This window comes from Pristis pectinata, chromosome 22 (genome assembly GCF_009764475.1).
Source record: "Pristis pectinata isolate sPriPec2 chromosome 22, sPriPec2.1.pri, whole genome shotgun sequence".
Classification (NCBI taxonomy): domain Eukaryota; kingdom Metazoa; phylum Chordata; class Chondrichthyes; order Rhinopristiformes; family Pristidae; genus Pristis; species Pristis pectinata.
The window spans coordinates 12,757,924-12,779,947 of record NC_067426.1 but is presented as its reverse complement, the minus strand read 5'-3'; positions in this window follow the sequence as shown (position 1 = coordinate 12,779,947).

Here is a 22,024-nt window from a genome sequence, read left to right as displayed (position 1 = left end):
CTTTGACTCATTTGTATGAAGGTTTTTATGCCTGGATTCATCATTGCTTTGACAATTACCAATACCTTCATGCTGGATATCTTGGATATCAGATGAGAAACGTTAAGAGGCTTTCCTCAAACCCCAAGGGAAACAGAGAGGTTGTCTATCATTTTAATGATCTGACTGCTTTGCAATGCAAAAATATCCACAACTTCTGCGTAATTCAATTAAATTGGCTTTGAGTTATAATTATGCATTCAAAATCAAACCTAGAGCACTCCACAATTATCATAATATGTCAATTTGTATGCAAGTACCAATGTGCATTGTATCAAATGGGTCAGAAGAGCAGCAGTGAAGCAGAGCTGAGTTTATGTGGCAGTTTGTGTTGCAAATTAACTTAATAGCAGCTCCTATGATTCATATTATATGATGAAAATTCAAAGGGAAATGAAACATTCTTTTTATAATCTTCCTCCAACTGAAGTCCTTGCAATATGATATTTTATACCAGTGCAAATATCAACATTCATTCTTTTGATGTTCATTGTCAGTCCTTGTTCTATTCCTCGGCTGGCCTGGAGCTTGTAGAGATTTAGGACCAATCTGGTAACAAGCAAGCTATGGAGGAGGGGGGAATATTACTGGGACAGTAAAAATAATTAACTTTTTTTAAGTACCTTTTTTTTAATTATAAAATTATTGGACTGAGGTAAAAAGCTTTTCAAATGATGGTAAAAAAAATAACTGGTAAGGTAACAAGGAGTTTGAAACAGAAACAGAAAAGGCTGAGGTAATCACTAGGTCGAGTAGCATCCATGACGAGAGAAACAGTCAAAATTTCAGGTCAAGGACCCTCATCAGCTCGATAAGGCCATATGGTTAGAGAGTCACACAGCACTGAAACAGGCCCTTTGTCCCATCAAGTCCATACCAGCCTTCAAAGGCTCATCCCACAGTGTCCCCATTTTATTGTCCCACATTCCTATCAATACACCTTCCCCCCCCCCCAAACTTTCCCTCTCATCTGCACTCTAGGTGCAATTTACAGTGGCTAGTTAACCAAGCTGCACATCTTTGGAATGTGGAAGGAAACCACAGCACCCAAGGGAAGCCCACGCACTCACAGGGAAAATGTGTAAACTGCACACAGACAACATCAGAGCTGAGACTGAACCCAGGTCGCTGAAGTTGTGAAGCAGCAGGACTGTTGCTCCCTGCAGAACATGTGACTAAAAACCCCAGGAATTATCTCCAATCAGAATACACAGCCTTTGCTCTCATTCATTCTTGGTAATGACCTTCCTTCATGGTGAACCCTATCAATTTGATGCACTGGGATTTCTTGGCTTCTCCCTTCATGCTTTATTTTTTTGCTACAGTTGTGCCAGATTAGGGCTGGAATTGAAATAAGCCACACGCAAAGTACACACAGCAATAGGAATACTCTCCTGAATAGTTTAATGGAAGTGCATGCCAGAAGCAGGTCTTAGTTTGGCTTTAAATTCTTTATGTGATCAAAGTTCTGAGCATTGAAGTCTCCGGCACCCAATGTAGCCAATGCAGCTTGGGAGATCTCCACATATTTAACAATGACGGAAGGTGCAGTGTGATTAGTGTTGCATATGTTGCAACTAATTGGCATACAGCAAGTCTGTGCAAACAGCAATGACAAACTGGCCGGATAATCTGTTGCTAGAAAATGAGCTGAGGGATAAATATTGGCCAGGACACCAGGACAGGCTCCCCATAATCTATGACACCAGAGGCTACTTGTACCTACTGAGCCATGACAGGTCTGTTAGCTATGAACTGAATGTGAACCATGGTATTGTTTCCAAGATGATGAGTGATATGAAGGCAAAAGCCTGGAAATAGTAGGTAGGGAGAAACCTAAATACTTTCTGCAAGCTTTTTAATTTACCTTGATTATCTTGCTGTCAAAGCTTTGCCCCTCTAGTTTCTGTGCATCTGCTTCATTAACAAGGAAGAGCTTCTGCTCTCACAAATCCAATTCTGGTCACATATTTTTCTAGTGGAAGCGCATCTCTTGTTTTCATCTACAAACATGAGCGGGTGCTGGAAGTGGAACAACTTGCAGTTGAAACTTCAAGAAGTAGTGGAGTAACTGTAGTGAGGCAAATTCCCCATTACACTTAAAATGCATTGAAATAGGCCTTCATTACAGACATAGGGCATTAAACACGGCTCACCGTCATTCAGTTCACCTTTATATCACAGCTAAACACTTGTTTATAAATTGAAATTAAAATCAAATTTAAAACCGATGAATTCTTTAGGGTTATGCTTGAAAATGTAGTAAACAGTTAAGAAAGTAATAAAATGTTTGAAGGGAATATCAAAAAGATTGGCGGAATGTGTGAACATATGGGAAATTCAAAGTGTGGAAAAGTGTGGAATGGTAAATGGTGCAAATTTAATGGAGGAGGATATTTGTGCACAAGTATTTAATTTTACAGGAAGGGTTAATGAAACAGTTAATAAAACCCATAGGAACCTGGGTTTTATAGGGATATCACATACAGAAGCCAGGAAGGTATGCTAAACTCATTTAAAACATTCATCTGGTCTAGCTGTGTTTCGATTCTTAAGAAGAATATGAGTGCTTTGTTGAGAGTACAGCAGGAATTCACTGTAACAGCCTCAATAATGAGGTGGTTGCTTTTACATAGACTGGAGAAGCTGGTTCTCTTTAAGCTATGAAGTATTTTGCTTTAGTAAGTGATGAAGAATTATTTTTAGTAAATGGAGAAGAACTGCTTCCGATGGTTGAAGGGTCTGTAACCAGAGAGCGCAGGCTTAAGGTGATTGGCAGAAGAATCAGAATTAATGGGATGAAATTTATTGTTATATAGCAATTAGTTAGAAATGAGAATAAAATATCTGACAGAATGGAGGAAACATATTCAACACTGGTTTTCAAAAAGGAACTTGATATATAAGGGATTAAAAAGTTGCAGAGATTTAGAGAAAAAGTAGAGAAGTGCAATTTGCTCTTCGATAGTGTCTGGAGCATCAATGGACCATATCGGTTTCTTCAGCTTTGTTAAATTCTGGGACTATTTGCTAACTGTAGGATTTTCTTGTGCAAAGGTTAGCTGCAGAGTTATTATATAGAGACAAGCAAACAGAAATTGGCAGACAAGTAAAGACCTGATGGCCCATCCAGTCTACCCCAAATGACAGTGACTACTTTTGTACTGGAACATACCCACACCCACCTCCCAACTGCTCCCAAAGTCATGTAATCTACTGGGAAAGGTGAAAAAGCAAATAAAAGCCCAAGCCAACTTCAGAGATAAACTTTCTGGGAAATTCTTCTCTAATCCCACCTGATGAACAAACCAGGAGACACAAGAGACTGCAGATACTGGAATCTGGAGCAAAAACCAAACTACTGGAGGAACTCAATGGGTCAGGCAGCATCTGTGGAGGGAAATGGACAGTAGATGTTTTGGGTCAAGACCGTTCCTCTGGACAAACTTGACCCTACTTTATGCCGGTTGTGCAAGGTTACCACTTGTCCAGCTCTCCCTTGAAGGAATCCAGCACAAGGCACCCATCTCAAAAGGCAGCTGTCTGCCCCAGAGATCCAATATTTGCTGGAAAAGAACAATTTACAGACATGAACCAAAAACTTTGCTCTACTCAACCTTTTTAATTGGAACCAACTTGAATGTAACTTACTCCATTTATTATTTATTCTTACGTGTATTTACTTAATTACTTATTAAGAAGAGAAGTGCAACATTCAATTCAGCAAGTCCTTGCCAGCTTCCAAAACAGCAATCCCATCAGTCCCATTCCCCCCTCCTCATATCAAATCTCAATCAAATCATCTGTAAGTCAATCCTTTACTAAGGTATGCTGTCTCAACTTTTTTTAGCTTACCTTAATATATTACTGCAAATAATGTAGCAGTCATCTTATGTAGCCTTTCCAAACTCTCAATAGGACCCACTGATGAGGAGGAGAAACCTGTGTGCAATAGTTTAACAGGAGATTGACTTAAGTCTTCAACAAGGACAAAATTCCAAGCTTTGTCTTACAATAACTGGCCCATAATTAGATCTAATTCCCTCGGCACTCTATCTTTCAATTCATGACAGTGTTAGAAAACCTTTCAAGATCTACATACTGTATTGTTCTGAACTCTTCTTCTATCTTTGTTAATTCCTTCCTTTGGAACCCAAATGAAATTTGAGCATTAGTGCTGACCTTAAGTATACGATTACATTTTCTCATATTAATCAGCATTTTCAAATTATAAGGGCGGCACGGTAGTGCAGCGGTTAGTGTAACGCTATTACAGCGCCAGCGACCTGGGTTCAATTTCTGCCGCTGTCTGTAAGGAGTTTGTATGTTCTCCCTGTGTGTCTGCATGGGTTTCCTTTGGGTGCTCCGGTTTCCTCCCACATTCCAAAGACGTACGGGTTAGGAGCTGTGGGCATGCTATGTTGGCGCCAGAAGAGTGGTGACACTTGCGGGCTGCCCCCAGCACATTCTCAGTAACGCAAAAAGATGCATTTCACTGTGTGTTTCGATACATGTGACTAATAAATAAATATCTTAAAAAGCCAAATGTCCCCCAGTTCATGACAATCTGCAAACAATTTATAGTACCTTCAGGCAGAGCCAGTTGCCAAAGAATATGGCCTTACGGTTGTTACAGTTGACTCTGGTCCCCGAGGCCAGCTTAAACTAGTCGCAGAAGGTGATTAATCTGCAGACAAACCATGAGTCTGAGCAATAGATGGTATCTTCATCTATGTACAGCGAGGCTATGATCTGAGCTTCCCCTCTGCCCGGCATCATCATTCCTCTTATGCCCGTGTCCGTCCTGATGGATTTGGCAAAATGTTCTATGCGACACATAAACAAAACAAAGGAATGAAGTGGGTGTTTGCAGATGTCAAGAGAGAGAAAATGGAATGAGTAAAATCAGAATTTCTAGTTCTTCCTTTCTTCTTTCCACACAGAGAACTGCCTCTCATATATATCCTTCTCCAACTAACAGAGGAGGACTGAGTCACTGACAGGGTCACTGCTCCTTTGTCTAACTGATTGGCGTTACCCATCGTTTGGAAAGACCTCTATCTCTGCTGTCACACAGAATTCATTCCTGCAGGCACAATACACCCACTGAATAAAATATTTTTAGAGACAGACAGCCCTGGGCTTGAAAAGAGAACAGAAAATGCTGGAAACACTCAACGTATTAGACAGCATTGGTGAAGGAGGGAGGGGTAGGGTAAGGATATGTACAGGTATTTAAATGCTAGCCTTCGGAGAGACGTGCATACACATTGTTATGGAACAATCATGTGTGCACATATCCATTTATATAGATGATTCGGGTGGCAGGAGTTGCTGTTAACCTGAACTTGTGGTAGAGGGATTGCAAGTAGGGGCTAAGAAGGAGAGATCACAGGAGTGTAAAAGAGAGGTTGCAAGAAGTTGTAGGGGTGGGGGAACAGATGATATAACAATTGAAAATAGGTAATGCTCCACATCGTGAGGGGAGAGAGGTAATGCAAGGGAAAGATCAGCCACCAGTTTCAACAATTAAAATCTAATCATCATAATCCTACAGGTATTTTGTGAATATTGATTGGTGGTGTCCATGCAGCAGATTGGTTCCATGGCAACAGAAGGTCATTCATTGGACCAAATCCTGCCTGTCTCACAGTGAGGCAGAATAATGTGTGTTCCAGTTAGTTGCTGATACAAATAAGAATCACTCAGAATTTGAATCCAGTGATGAGCTTTACAACATAATTGCATAAAAGGAAGAGAGTAGCAAAAGTAAACATTGCTCCCAATTACGGAGTGTGAGGAAAATATAGACATAGACAGAGAACATAGCGCAGGAACAGGCCCTTCAGCCATAATGTTGTGCTGAACTAATTAAGCCAATAACATCTAATTTAACTAATCACTTCTGTCTTCACATGGTCCCATAACCCTCCATTCTCTGCAAGCTGCTCTCTGCAGATCACTCATTACTACCATTATAATCGTTTCTACTCTTTCAAATCTTAATTCTATGGCTCTAAGAATTACTCCTGCACTGTACTTTCTCTGAAACTGTAACACTTTATTCTGCATTCTGTTATTGTTTCCCCTTGTACTACCTCAATGTACTGATGTGATGAAATGATATGGATGGCATGCAGTTTTTCACTGTACCTCAGTACATGTGACAATAATAAACCAATTTACCAATGTTCATTCGTGTGCCTATTGAAGGAGCCTTTCAAACACCTCTATCATATCTGCCTCCACCACCACCCCTGGCAGCGCATTCCAAGGCACCCACACTCTCTGTGTAAAATACTTGCCCCCACATCTCCTTTGAACTCTTCCCCCCTCACCTTAATGCATGTCTTCTAGTATTAGATATCTTGTCCCTGGGAAAAAGATACCAGCTGTCTACTCTACCTATGCCTTTCATAATTTTATAAACTTTGATCAGGTCTCCTCTCAGCCTCCATCTTTCTAAAGAAAACAACCCTAGCTTGGTCCAAGCTCTCCTTATAGCATATGCCATCAAATCCAGGCAGCATCCTGGTAAACCTCTTCTGACCTTCTTCAAAACCTCCACATCCTTCCTATAATGGGGTGACCAGAATTAAATGCAATACTCCAGATGTCGCCTAAACAAAGTTTTATAAATCTGCAACATAACTTCCTGACTCTTGAACTTATTGCCTCAATTAATAAAGGCAAACATGACATATGCCTTCTTTACCACCCTATCAACTTGTGCGGCCACTTTCAGGGAGTGATTATATGTTGTAAATGATTTCGCAGTAGTGGACACAACAAACAACCAATAATGTTAGGAAATTCAGGAACAAAAGGAGAGGGAAGACAAAGCAATCCCTGTCACCAAAGATAAATTATTAAGCAAACTATTGGGACTAAAGTCTAACAAATCCCCTGGACATGATTGCTCTGACAGGATTTTTTCTCTCAGAGGGTTGTGAATTGTTGGAATTCTCTTCCTCAGTGAGATGTGAAGACTGAATCACTTAGTGTATTGAAGGCTGACGTAGTTACCTTTTGGACTTCAGGGGACCAGGTTGGTAAGCTGAGCACAGCCACGACCTTATTGAATGGTGGAGCACGCTTATTGGACTACATGGCCTACACCTGCTCCTATTTCTTATGTTCTTAAATTATAAGTGGTTCTATTAAACATCCATCCCCAAAAATGAAGCCCTGTGGCCGCTTTCTTCACACATCATTTAACTCACCAATCATTGAAAATCAAGCACATTGATTCCAGGTTGTTCTCAAAATCAAAGTTTAGAGGCTCCCAGTTGGTTTGATGGACTTGTTGGGATTTCAAAAGGGTAGATTTTACAGGGTAGATACCGAGAAGATTCTCCTCCTGGTTCCTGGCTGGCAAGTTTAGAACTCGGGTCTATACTCTCAGGATAAAGTGCTGTCCATTTAGTTCCACGTTGAGAGTTTTCTTCATTCAGAGGTGTGTTGGCTCGTCAGTGCAATTGATGCAGTCATTTAGCATATTAAGGAAGCGTGGTGACACTTGCGCACCCTCTACGCAAAAGATACATTTCACTGTGCGTTTCAATGTACATGTGACTAATAAAGACATCTCATCTTATCTTATCTTATCTTATCTTATCTTAAATTCTGGCCTTGTTAATGAGTAAAAATATATATCCAAGACTGAGGTCAGTGGTATTGATGGAATCAGGGGATATGGGCATCAATGGGAAAGTGAAATGAGTCAAGCTCAACTGTGATTTTATTGAATATTGAAGTGGACATAAGGGATCTCAAGGTCTACTCCTGCTATGTTTTCTTATGTTCTTATGAAAAAATGCAATTCATATTAGGGAAAGCAAATTCTACCACTCTGTAAATGGTCCTTTACAGGCTTCTCTCCTGAGAGCCAGAATTTGATTGACAGCCGGGTCATGGCCTGCACATGTCGGCAGCTGTGAATGGAATTCACCAGAGGCAGCTCTGAGATCTGCAGCGCTGTATAATTGCTGCCCTTGTCTCCTCATTAGCTGTGTTGCTTCAGGGAGACAGTGAAAAGCAATATGCAGGCATATCGTACCTTATCATTATTCCAGTGCTGTTTGTGAAACGTAATGGGGCCTTTTTATCTTCATCCTCTCTCCTTCGTCCCATCTGGCAGAAAGCAAGCAAGTATTGAAATAACACGAGTCTTTAACCCAACTCAGAGAGAAATAACTGCTTCTTTCTCTCTGTGTCCCTCCAGCAGAAAGGTGGGAGAGTGGCAGAGAAATAGTGGTGCTCGTCAGGACCCACTGTGCAATTTTAACCTTAGCCCTGAATGGGAGGGTCAGTGTCAGTGTCAAAACCTGCAGACAGATAAAACCTTGGGCTCTCCTTGCATCAGAACTCCTTCAGCGCACTTTATACGTTCCTCAATCACAGCCAGTGTGGCACCTCACAGCACACCAACTATCATTAGTTGAATGAAGTCAAGTCGAGTTTATTGTCAGGTGCACAAGTACGGTGAGGTACAGGTACAGTGAAAAACTTGCAGCAGCATCACAGGCACGTAAGTTCAGACAACATGCAAAAACTAAATTATGTATACTGTAAATTATACAAGACAGTGAAGAGAAGAAAAGGCTGTGCAAAACAAGACATTTGTGCAAAAAAGCATAATCAGAGACAAGTCCATGGCAGTACGAGGATAATTCTTGATCAAGGCATTGGGATAAATACCTGTTCTATTCCAGAGATAATTTACATCCACCTTAAAGAACTGGTGTGGTCTGAACTTAACAACTCGTTCAAAAGGTGGTACCACTGGTAGTGCAGCACTCCCACAGTACTGCAGAAATGTCAACCTAAAGTTTTACCCTCGAATTTTGGAAGTGGCGCTCACTTCTAAAAAGGGGAGTCCTACCACCTGTGAGACTTTGCTGACAAACACCTGGGGCTTCCTGAGATTGTGAAAGGCAAAACTTTCCTCATTTGCCTTGGACTGTCAAAATAACAAAGGCTTCATTAATGAGAGTCCAGAATTCAATGGACAGGCACTAGATATCGGTGCAGAATTAGGCCATTTGGCCCATCATTTGCTCTGCCATTCAATCACGGCTGATTTTTTTTTCAACCCTATTCTCTTGCCTTCTCCCCATCACCCCTAACCCCCTTACTAATCAAGAATCATTAGCTTGTTGCCTTCAAGCTTCCCCACCAAAGAGGAAATTGCTGCCTTTCCGTTAAAACCAGGTAGGGAAAGGAGGGGAAAGTTCCATGGTACCGGCTACCAAAGAAGGAATGTTGGTGGTTAAAGTGGAGGATGAAATTACATGGAAGGAGAGTTGTGGCTGTGGGAATTCTGAGTGGGGGGAGTGGTAGGTGAGGCAGTTAAAGCATCTGGAGACACAAGAGAATGCACATGCTGGAATCTAGAGACACAACTCAGCAGGTCGAGCAGCATCTGTGGGAAGAAAGGAATTGTCGACGTTTCGGGTCAAAACTCTGCATCAGGACCGGGTTCAATAAAATAGACAGAGAAATTGCTGCACTCCTGAGGCAGGACTTAAACCTTACAGGAACAAATATAAGGAAATCACTAATAAATCCAAGAAGGAAATCCATTACTCAGATTGGTTCGTATGTAGAATATGCCAGCACTTGGAATAATAAAAGCAAATAGGGAAGCTTTTTAGAAAGCTGAATAAACAAAAAAAATGGATATAGCATCAGTGAGGTGCAGTAGAGATGGACGAGGTTGTGTGGATCATAAACACATACATAGACCAATAGGGCTGAATGGCCTGCTAATGCACTCTATTTCCATGTATCCATGTATATATACACAAGAGAGTTGTACCCAAGTACAGAGCTTAAGAGCGTCTGTTGCATTTTGTAAACATGAGTTGTGTCTCCCCTATTCAATGAACAGGGAGAAGCAGGTTTTATATCCAGACCTAAGAGGTTTAAGTCTAAACTCATATTTTTGGATATTTCTTCCCACACCCCCAGAATTAATTTAGTTGTCCAAACCCAGTGACAAAGTAATGTCCAGAGGATTTAATTAAATAGTTCTCTCATATCTGACTGCTTTTGACAAAATCCCACAGCCTTTGACAAGGTCCGACAAGGGACCTGAATGGATCCTGATGTGGGGTTTCGACCCAAAACATCGACAATTCCTTTCCTCCCACAGATGCTGCTCGAGCCGCTGAGTTCCTCCAACAAATTGTGTGTTGCTCCAGTTAAAACATTTGCTGAGTAGGTTGGAACATACATTTCTACAGCTTGTAATTGAAAAGCAGTGTCAGTAAAGCACTTACTTCCTCCATGAACCTTTCCTTCAACCATTGGATTTCCTACTGACCAGATTTAATCTCCAAACATAGATAAAGCCATATTTAAATGAGAGCCCCTGCCTTCCAATTGGCTGCCTATTGTCCTGTTTTACTTCCATGTAAACCACAGATAAGTAGGTTCAAAGCAGGTCTCAGTTTGAGGATTTCTTTAAAGCTTTACTTTCCATGCTCCCCAAACCCATCCACTAATGAGATTTAAAACTCCCTCCATGTTAGTCTAGTGATATAACCATAGTCATCATAATAGACTTTGATCCACATGAGCTGACATTGATTTTTCTAAAAACCTGGTGTGAAGTGTAGACCTATCAATCACAGGCTGTGTAAATGCATCATTTCTGGTTATTTGGCTGTAATTATATTGCACAAGAGCTGCTGGCCTGTCACTGCACAGTAATGACTGTATCATTAAGCAAATAACAAAGAGTGCTTGTCGAACATTTGAAGTACCCAAGAGACCCAATGCCGGTGGTGTTTCACACAACCTATTGCAGGTGCAAGTCGGTGCGATACATGTTCATAATTTATGCAGTTCTGTCAACTGGGCCTGCCTAGAAACATATAGAAACCATGGAATAAAATGATAAATTGAACAGAACTGCAACTAATAATCTGAGAATGTGAAAAGTTAATATGACTTTTTTGCCTCTTTCATTAAGGTAAAAGCATTTATATAGAAAAGCTTGATTTTAAATAGTTTCTATATAAACATTACATAGAGATGCTTATCACCCTCCAAATGTTAGTTGTGATATAGGGCATGTTATAAATAAAGGAAAAAGAAGAGCATATAACTGTGCTCAGCTCTGGTCGCCTCACTACAGGAAGGATGTGGAAGCCATAGAAAGGGTGCAGAGGAGATTTACAAGGATGCTGCCAGTATTGGGGAACATGCCTTATGAAAACAGGTTGAGGGAACTCGGCCTTTTCTCGTTGGAGCAACGGAGGATGAGGGGGGACCTGATAGAGGTGTATAAGATGATGAGAGGCATTGATCGTGTGGATAGTCAGAGGCTTTATTCCAGGGATGAAATGGTTGCCACAAGAGGACACAGGTTTAAAGTGCTGGGGAGTAGGTATAGAGGAGATGTCAGGGGTAAGTTTTTTACTCAGAGAGTGGTGAGTGTGTGGAATGGGCTGCTGGCAACGGAGGTGGAGGCGGATATAATAGGGTCTTTTAAGGGACTTTTGGATAGGTACATGGAGCTGAGAAAAATAGAGGGCTATGGGTAAGCCTAGTAATTTCTAAGGTCTGGACATGTTCGGCACAGCTTTGTGGGCCAAAGGGCCTGAATTGTGCTGTAGGTTTTCTATATTTCTATGTTTCTAACAGGGGTAAGCAGCAATCCCAGGACACTTTAATCTCCACTTAGATTTGGCAAATCAAATTAGTTCAAATAATGTAGAGGATAGATTCCTGGAACATTTATTGAATGCAATACTAGATAAGTATGTTGAGGAACTGGTTAGGAAAAAGGCTATTTTAGATTTAGTATCGTGCAACAGAAAGGATTAATTAATAACCTTCTTCCAGCAGCCCTAGGAGTGAGTGACCAAAATATGATGGAATTTTGTGTTAAGTTCAAAAATGATATAGTTCAATCTGAAACTAGAGTTTTCAATCTAAACAAAGGGTAGATAGTCTGTGGTAGAGTGGAAAATTACATGAACTGGTAGACAGTGGATAGGCAATGCACAATATTTAAAAAAATACATGATTTGCAACAAATATATATTCCAAAACAACAGGAACAGTGACTTGACTAAAACTCTCAGAAGTTAAAGATATCTTTATTAGTCGCATGTACATCAAAACACGCAGTGAAATACATCTTTTGCGTAGAGTGTCCTGGGGGCAGCCCGCAAGTGTTGCCACACTTCCGGCGTCAACATAGCATGCCTACAACTTCCTAACCTGTAGGTCTTTGGAATGTGGGAGGAAACCGGAGCACCCGGAGGAAACCCACGCAGACACGGGGAGAACGTACAAACTCCTTACAGACAGCAGCCGGAATTGAACCCAGCTCACTGGCTCTGTAAAGCGTTATGTTAACCACTACACTACCGTGCCTGCCCATTAAGTCTAAGGAAAAGGCTAATAAAGTTGTCAGAAAAGCAGTCAGCCTGAGAACTGGGCACGTTTTAGAACTCAATGAAGGATGACCAAAATATTTTTAAAAAGATAGTGAAAATAGAAAACAGAAAGTAAACTAGCAAGAAGACAATAGGTAAAATAGAAAAGACTGGCAAGAGCAAATATGAGCCCCTCACAGATTAAGATGAGAAAATATATTATGGGAAATTGGGAAATGACAGAGGAATTAAAGAAATATGTGTTCTCTGTCTTCGTGAAAGAAGACATGAAAAAAATATATTCCCAGAAATACTGGAGAACCAAAGCTCTAGAGTAAATTAGGAAACAAAATAAATAATTATGTATTTTTTAAAAATTCAGAGGAGTCAATGACCCCGAAAATTAATAAATCCCAAGGAGTATTTCTGAAAGAAATGGCTATAGAGATGGTAGATGCTTCGTTATTGTCTCCCAAAATTCACATTCTGGAAAGGTTCCTGCTGATGATGGACCACCTAACGTTGTCAGTAGAAAAGTTGTTGAAACCTACATTGCTCTCTCACAAAGCCAACAGATATTTAATGGGATAAAAGAAAGCCTTCTCCAGTGGTGTAGCTCTTATGATTCCAAGGTTAGAAGTTAATAAATTTTTTTTATTCAAAATAAACTTTATTCATAATAAAAGACAAACTATATACAATAATAAAACAATAATAAAACCGTGCAAACCTTGACATTCATGTACAGTTCAATTTCAATTATTAGTGTTACTTTTTACACAAACCACCGCACCGATGCCACTCATGTGGCTCCCTGGGTTGATTCCCCAATCCAATATTTATAATCTTTAAGGGTCTTCCTCGCCTGACCCCGCTCCTCCCTCTCCTGAGGCAGAAGAACCCTAAACTGTCGTCCTTCCCCACCGAGCCCTTGCATTGGCTGCACCCAGCTTCAGTGCGTCCCTCAGTACATACTCCTGCAGCCTGGAATGTGTCAGTCGACAGCATTCCCTTACGGACATCTCACAGTGCTGGGAGACCAACAAGTTTCGGGCAGCCCAAAGGACATCCTTCACTGAGTTGATGACCTTCCAGCAGCAGTTGATGTTCGTGTGTGTGTGTATGTCTGGGAACAGCCTGTAGGTCAGAGAATCCTCTGTTACGCAGCTGCTGGGGATGAACCGTGACAAGGACCCTTGCATCTTTCGCCACGCTCTACTCGCAAACCCACAGCCCACAAAGAGGTGGGTGACTGTCTCGTCCCCATCACAGTCCTCCTGGGGGCAGCGCGCGCTGGGATAGAATTATGAGAAGCATAGATAGGGTAGACAGTCAGAATCTTTTTCCCAGGGCAGAAGTGTCAAATACCAGAGGAGACACATTTAAGGTAAGAGGTGGAAAATTTAAAGGAGATGTGCAGGGCACGTTTTTTACATAGAGAGTGGTAGTTGCCTGGAACGGGCTACCTGGTGTAGTGGTAGAAGCAGAAACGATAGTGGCATTTAAGAGGCTTTTAGATAGGCACGTTAATGTGCAGGGAGTGGAGGGATATGCAGGCAGATTTAATTTAATTCATCACTGTGTTGGGCGCAAACTTTGATCACTTCACACTAAACTGGACTTTGTTATTTTTTTATTCTAATTGTGTTCTTTCTTGTAAAAATTGGGTATAATTGATGCTTAACATGTTTTCTTGTGAATGCTGCTTATCTGATGCTATGTGCCTGTGATGCTGCTGCAAGTAAGTCTTTTTTCATTGCACCTGTGCATACTCCACTTTGACTTTGATAAACTCCACTTTGACTTTGATATGTTCTGTAAGAAAAGATGTAATATCAAGACACTTATCAATTAATAATGTGATTGAGCAGAGTGAACATGGATTTCTGAAAGGGAAATCACTCTGACCAATCTATTGGAGTTTTTTGAGGATACCTTTCACTGAGTGGATGGAGCGGGGGTGGGGGGGATCAGTAGATGTAGTGCATTTGGATTTGATGTAGCTCTTTGATAAGGTCCCATGCAAGAGGTTGGCGAACAAGGTTAGAGCACATAGAATTAAAAGTAATATACTAGTGCAGATTGAGACTTGGTTAACAGATGGGAAAAACAGGTCTTTTTCAGGTTGGCAGACTGTGGCTAGTAGCACAAAGCTTAGTGTTTGGGCCCCAGCTATTCACATTCCATGTAAAAGATTTGATTGAGGGATCAAGTACCACAATTCCAAGTTTGCTGATAATGGAAGGCTTTGTGGGAATGTGAGTGGTGACAACGATGCACAGAAGCTTCAAGGAATACAGATAAACTAAGTGACAGGGCAACAAAATGGCAGATGGAGTAGGGTGGGGATGGAAGGTTAACTACTTTCTGGAAAACACAGAAACAAAGAGCATTTTTTAAATGGTGAGATACATGGATTAATATGGCTCAGAAACAGGAACTCACACTGATCAGGATTAAATTCCATCTGTCATTGCCCTGCCTAACTTACCGGCTGATCTATAGCATTCTGTAGTTTAAGACTACTTACATCACAATCAACAAGACTACCAATTTTTGTGTCATCTGTAAACTACTAATCTTACCACCTACAGTGACATATAAACTGTTAATGTATATAACAAAGAGCAATGGTCCCAGCATTGATCCCTGTGGTGCACCACTGGTCACAGGCTTCCAATCACAAAAGCAATCACAGGCCTCCACCATCACCCTCTCTTGCTTATAACCAAGCTAATTTTTGATCCAATTTGCCAAGGTGCCTTGGATCCCATGGGCTCTAACCTTTTGGACCGGCCTTCACTGTGGGACTTTATTCAGAATCAGAATCAGGATCAGATTTATTATTACTGACATATGATGTGAACTTTGTTGTTTATGAGTTGCAGGAGTAAAGATGCCTTACTTCATTTATATAAGGCCTTTGTGAGACCACACCTGGAGTATCGTGTACATGTTTAGCCTCCTTATCCAAATAAAAGATAGTTTTGTAGAGGGATTGAAGTGAAGATAAATGGGACTATTTGCTGGTATGATGGGTCTGTCATATGAGAAGAGATTGAATAGGCTAGGCTCTATGACCTACTTTAGAAGAATAAGAGGTGTTCTCATTAAATCATATAACTTTTTTTAAGGGTGTGAGAGAGTAGATGCAGGGAGTGTGCTTCCAAAGCCAAGGAGTCTAGAACCGGTGGTGGGGTTGCAGTCTGAAAGTAAAGGATGGACCATTTAGGATTGAAATGAGGAGGAATTTCTTTATCCAAAGCACACTGAATCTTTGGAATTCAGAGGTTTGTGGAGGCTAGTTCATTGATTACGTCAACATCCAGAGATTTCTGGATGTTAAAGGACTCAGGGAATGTGGGGATAGGTCAGAAAAATGGCATTGAGGTAGAAAATCAGCCCTGATTTTGTTTAATGGTGGAACAGACGTGAGTGTCCAAATGGCCTGTTCCTGCTTCTAGTTCTTATGTTCTTTCACAGCCTTAAACGTCACATGGTGGTTTACACTGTAATGATGTTAACTGAAGTGACAGAGAGCCTGGAAATTGCTTCACAGCATTTGAATGGAGCTAAGACAGCATTGTGTGTCACCCTATTGATATTGTTAAAAGTGTCATAGACAGTGCAATTTTTTATTGTAAGGTTCCCAGTGCATTCTTGTTAGCTTTCCCTGTGTCACATTACATCATGTAAGCTTCAGTTTGCATTATTACATTGTTTTTATTTTAGCCACTGGTAGATCGTCACCTTTCAGATATGACATTAAGCCAAGCCCTCACCTGGTGGACAATAAAGGATGCAATAGCATTGTTTAAAAATTGTTCATTGGTTTATTATTGCCACATGTACTGAGGTACAATGAAAAATTTTGTTTTGCATGCCATCCATAAAGATCATTTCATCACATCAGTGCATTGAGGTAGTACAAGGGAAAAACAAGAATAGAATGCAGAATAAAGTGTTGCATTTACAGTGAAACTGCAGTGCAGGTAGATGATAAGGTGCAAGGCCTTAACAAAGTAGACTGTGAGGTCAAGAGTCCATCTTATTGTACTATGGGACCATTCAATAGTCTTATAACAGCGGGATAGAAGCTGTAATTGAGCCTGGTATTACGTGCTTTCAGGCTTTTGTATCTTCTGCCTGATGGGGGGGGGGGGGGAGAGGAGAGAATGTCCAGGGTGGGTGTGGTCCTTGATTATGCTGGCTGCTTTACTGATAATCTAGAGGGCATAGGTTTAAGGTGAGAGGTGAAAGATTTAAAAGGGACCTGAGGGACAACTTCTTCACACAGAGGGTGTGTATTATGGAACGAGCTGCCAGAGGAGTGGCTGAGGCAGGTATAATAATAATATTTAAACAATACTTGGACAAGTATATTGATAGGAAAAGGTTCAGACAGATGGGGGACAAATGTGAGCAAATGGGATTCTGGCAAACAGGCATCTTGGTCGGCTTGTTTCCATGCCATACTACTCTATGACTCTATGATTCTAGCTTAGGTTTTCATGCAGAAGTCTATGAAGCATGACTCTATTCTGGCTTAGAGGTGAGCGTGTTATCCATTTAGATTTACCAGGTGTCATAAACAGAAATTGATTTTGCTAACCTCTGGATTAGTAGGCCTCTAGATATTTCATCCTCACCCATATTATAGTGTCATTTGGTGTAATAAACTTTCTTTATGGAGAAATGGAAAAAATTCTATTTCACTTCTACAATGACAAATGGAAATAATATTGCATTTGATATGGTGTTATACGATCTGCGTCTGGAACCAATACCTATAATTGTCATTTTTAATGAATACTATGGATTTTATGCAACTTCACAATGTTACCTTTTATCTAACTGCCAAGTTAATTGTAAAAATATACTTTAAATATAAATTAGTTCTGTCAACAGAAAAGTGCAGCAAATAAATATCTAGTAAATTATAGCTTTTTACCAGGTCTGGAAAATAGCAGCTCAGCCGAAAGGGAAGATTAGTCATTTGTATCATCCCATTTTTACCTCCTCTAAGCTGGAAGGTGTTGCTTCTTATTGGAATATAGTTAGACAAATGTCCTGTAGATCAACACAGTTCCCCTACCAACCTGCTCCTGCCATATAACACCGCCCTTCAACAATAAAGGTTCACAGTGAAATCCTGATTAAAAAAACACATTGTCATATCTCAGGAGCCACCTCTCAACAAAGGCAGATATTGATAATGAAAGTGACCACAGCTCTCAGAGTGCCAGCACAGCTTGCTGATCAATTGAGGGAAAGGGTGTTTTGAAGACCAAGATATCAGTCCTGGCACAAAACTCATGGTCTACTTTGCAGCAGTGATCTCCGCCCTCTTACATGTTTCTGAGACCAGGGCTATCTACAGCAGGCATCCCAAGGCACTGGAAAAATAGCACTGATGCTACAAAATCTGTCATTTTCACAGGTAGGATACGCAAATCAGCTGTGAGAGGTTGGTAGACCAGTAGCCGGTGGAAGATGGGAAGGTGGTGGGGGTAGGTAGGCAGCAAGTCGCTTTGCGCAGATGTCTGAATCATCAACCTGGTAATCTATGGAGTCCAAGGGACATGGTTGAGACGAGTAAGTTTATTGTTTAAGGGGGTAACCCCTGAGGTGGTTTCCTCCATGCACTGGGATTGAAATATTCATAAAGAAGACATTGTAAAGGCCTGCTTCTGAATGAATCAGTAGCTGTTCCTGAAGACCCACACTCCAACGTTTTAGGAACAGTTCTTCCCCTCCACCAGTAGATTTCTGAATGGTCCATGAACCCGTGAATGCTACCTCATTATTCCTATATTTTTGCACTATTTATTTACTTTGTAATTTATACTAATTTTTATGTCTTTGCACTAAACTGATGCCACAAAACAGCAAATTTCACTTCATATAAGTCAGTCATAATAAACCTGGTTCTGATCCTGTTTCTAATTTTGAATGATCTTTGACCTCTGGAGGCCATGCACATTGAAGTGGCATCCCAACATGCATGTCACTGCAGATGTCTAAGCTTCTCCATATGTTAGTGTGTCAGATACATGGAAGACCTAGAAAAAAGTCATGGACTGTGCAACTTATGTAAGCCAGTGATTTTGCTTGACAAACAATTTTTCAGCCAGAGTGAATTGTGGGGGACATACACCATGCTAGTATGTGTTGCAATTTCTGTACCAAATATGTTTCCAGTGGCTAACAGTTTGTACAAAAGAACCAGAGTTTATAAGAGGATAGCTTTGTTAATGCAATGTGTGCTTAGATTTGGAATGCTGTGTGATTTGCTTCTGTGACTTGCAGTTAACATTTGAGTTTGGATCAGTTTGAGGAAGTACAGTAGATACAAGCTTACAAAGAGGATTTGGATAAATATCTGAAGAAGAAAAAAATTGAAGGAATGTCAGGAAAAAGTTAGCAGAGAGGAAGGAAAGGGCTTGCTCTCAAAAGGAGCCAACACAGACTCAGTAAACCAAATGGCCTTCTTTCATCTAAACTAAAAGATTCAATGAGAAACATATCTCTGGAGCATCTGAACTGTAAAGACACTTAGGTTAGACCATTGTTTTTTGACTACAGCTCCACCTTCAATACTATAATTCTAAGCAAACTCATCTCCAAGCTCCGAGACCTGGGACTCAACACCTCCCTTTGCAACTGGATCCTTGACTTTCTGACCAATAGACCTCAGGCAGTAAGGATAAGCAGCAACACTTCCGCCACGATTATCATCAACACTGGTGTCCCATAAGGCCATGTCCTTACCACCTACTCTACTCTCTATACACTTATGACTTCATGGCCAGATTCTGCTCTAACTCCATCTACAAGATTGTAGATCATGCCACCGTAGTAGGCCGTATCTCAAATAACGATGAGTTGGAGTACAGGAAGGAGATAGAAACCTTAGTGACATGGTGTCATGACAGCAACCTTTCCCTCAATGTCAGCAAAATGAAAGAGCTGGTCATTGACTTCAGGAAAGGGGGCAGTGCACATGCTGCTGTTTACATCAATGGTGCTGAGGTTGAGAGGGTTGATAGCTTCAGGTTCCTGGGAGCGAACATCACCAATAGCCTGTCCTGGTCCAACCATGTAAATGCCACCGCCAAGAAAGCTCACAAGTGCCTCTACTTCCTCAGGAGGCTGAAGAAATTTGGCATGTCCCCTTTGACTGTCACCAATTTTTACCGATGCGCCATAGAAAGCATCCTATCCAGATGCTTCATGGCTTGGTATGGCAACTGCCCTGCCCGTGACCACAATAAACTGCAGAGAGTTGTGGACACAGCTCAGCACATCACAGAAACCAGCGTTCGCTCCATGAACTCTGCCTACACTTTTCACTGCCTTGGTATACCAGCTAGCACAATCAAAGACACCAGCCACCCCAGACATTCTCTCTTCTCCCCCCTCCCAGCAGGCAGAAGGTACCAAAGCCTGAAACCACATACCACCAGGTTCAGGGACCAACCTCTATCCTGCTGTTATAATAATATTGAACGGTTCCCTAGTACGATAAGATGGACTCTTGACCTCACAATCTACCTCGTTATGACGTTGCACCTTATTGTATCCCTGCACTGCACTAACTGTAACACTTTTTTCTGCACTGTGTTGTTGTTTTACCTCGTATACCTCAATGCACTGTTGTAATGGATTGATATGTATGAACGGTATGCAAGACAAGTTTTTCACTGTACCTCGGTACATGTGACAATAATAAACCAATTTACCAATATTTGAACAATTCTTCTGTGGCTCAAAAAGTGATCAAACCCAATCCAAGAGATCACATGGATAAGGTGTTTTCTTCCACATGATATAATCTCAGTCTGTTTTGGAATATTCCACTACACTACCCACAGATGATTTCTGTGCACTCCCTACTTCTGGGGAAAGAAGCATTAACTAATATCCAGTCCATTCCTATTCTGGCATAGTTTAAACTATGGAGGATAATCTTAACAAGGTAATTTCAGACTGTAGGAACAATAAGAAGATTTGAAAAGGAGTCTGGAGATTACACCTGGAAGAGTTTACAGAGAGAGAGAGGACAAGAATATGAAAGGATTTAAACACAGGGGAAGGAAGTATAATTGGAGCTGTTTGTGTTGACTGTAGGTCAGTGAGTACAGGACATGTGGGACTTGAGTATGCCGGAAGAGTTTTAAATGAACTGAAGTTTATGGGAGGATGGATGATGATGGCAGTTGCCTAGAGTACTGGGGAATAGTTGAATTTACAACCCCAAAAAAGACTAAAATGAGGGACTCAGCAACAGACAGGTGATCAGCCAGTCTTTCTGAGAGATAGGATAAGAATCAGAGTCAGATACAATGCTGAGAGTGTAAAGCATCAGAGAGCAATGAGTGTAATGTAGTTGACATGATAGGGAGACAAGAAGAATTAAGAAGGATGTTGGAAGTTAATGCTAAGAAACAGTTGCATCAGTTATTTAGAAGGTGTGATTAACTAACTTTAACATATAACTATAGGATTGGTCAATGGTTAGGTAAATGGAGAGTGGTACATGGTTCATTAAACTGATTGGTTACATGATATTGAGATCTAGTAAAGGAATGCAATAGGTGAATAATTAATATCTCTGAACCATGTTGTTAATAGATCTTATTATTGTCAACTCTTATATTAGTACCTTCCTATTTTATGCTTACTTACACTTATCACTACAGAATTAAATAGCACAGACTTTGTCCCAACTTATATGATCTAATTATTTTGCCAGCGTTGCAGTCCAACATTATCCATGCTCTGTTGGGAATTAACTATCAATGCTTTAATCACTTATCTCTTGTTATATACTGCCACTAACACCAGTGAGGAAGCCTCCTGGTGTGGTCTTTTCGAACAGCAATTCAACACAATTGCTATGAAGAGAGAATAACAGCATGTATCGGACTTGTCAACAGGGGAGCAGCATGGAGAGCGCTTCACACTGGTATTACCAACCATGCAAACTGTTGCACCACCTGAGTAACCAGTAGGTTAAGTGCCCTCTGATAGCTGTTGATGTCCCACTATGAAATGAAGGTCTTCTTCCAGAGAGTGGGGAAAAGGCACAGCATGTATAATTGATTTTTGTCTTTTTATTGTTATGTTTGTTTTTGTGTAAAGTTCTTCATTTATCGTAGATGGAGAAATTATATCGATTAATTGAACTAAGTTAACAGGAAAGCTGACAGGGGGAAGCACTAAAATCAACGGTTTTTTGATGTAGCAAGTAGGGAGGAAATATCTCTTCCAGACAATTACTCAATAACCAGAGAGCATTCACTTATGAATGAACCTAAAGAGTAGAGCAAAATGATAGAAAATGGTTAAGCCCATTTAATTTACACAGAAAAATGTTAGACCATTGGACTGATATTTGAAATTGAAATATTTTCAAGGCTATGGGGAGAGAGAGCAGGGAAGTGAAACTATTTGGATTTTGGATAGATCTTCCAAAGAAGTTGGAATGCTGAGTTGAATGACCTCCTGCTGGTGGAAATACATGATCCTATTGAAATGGCTTCCTAAGCAAGAGTAACTGGTGCAAGTTGAATTCGTAGCCAATGTTAGAA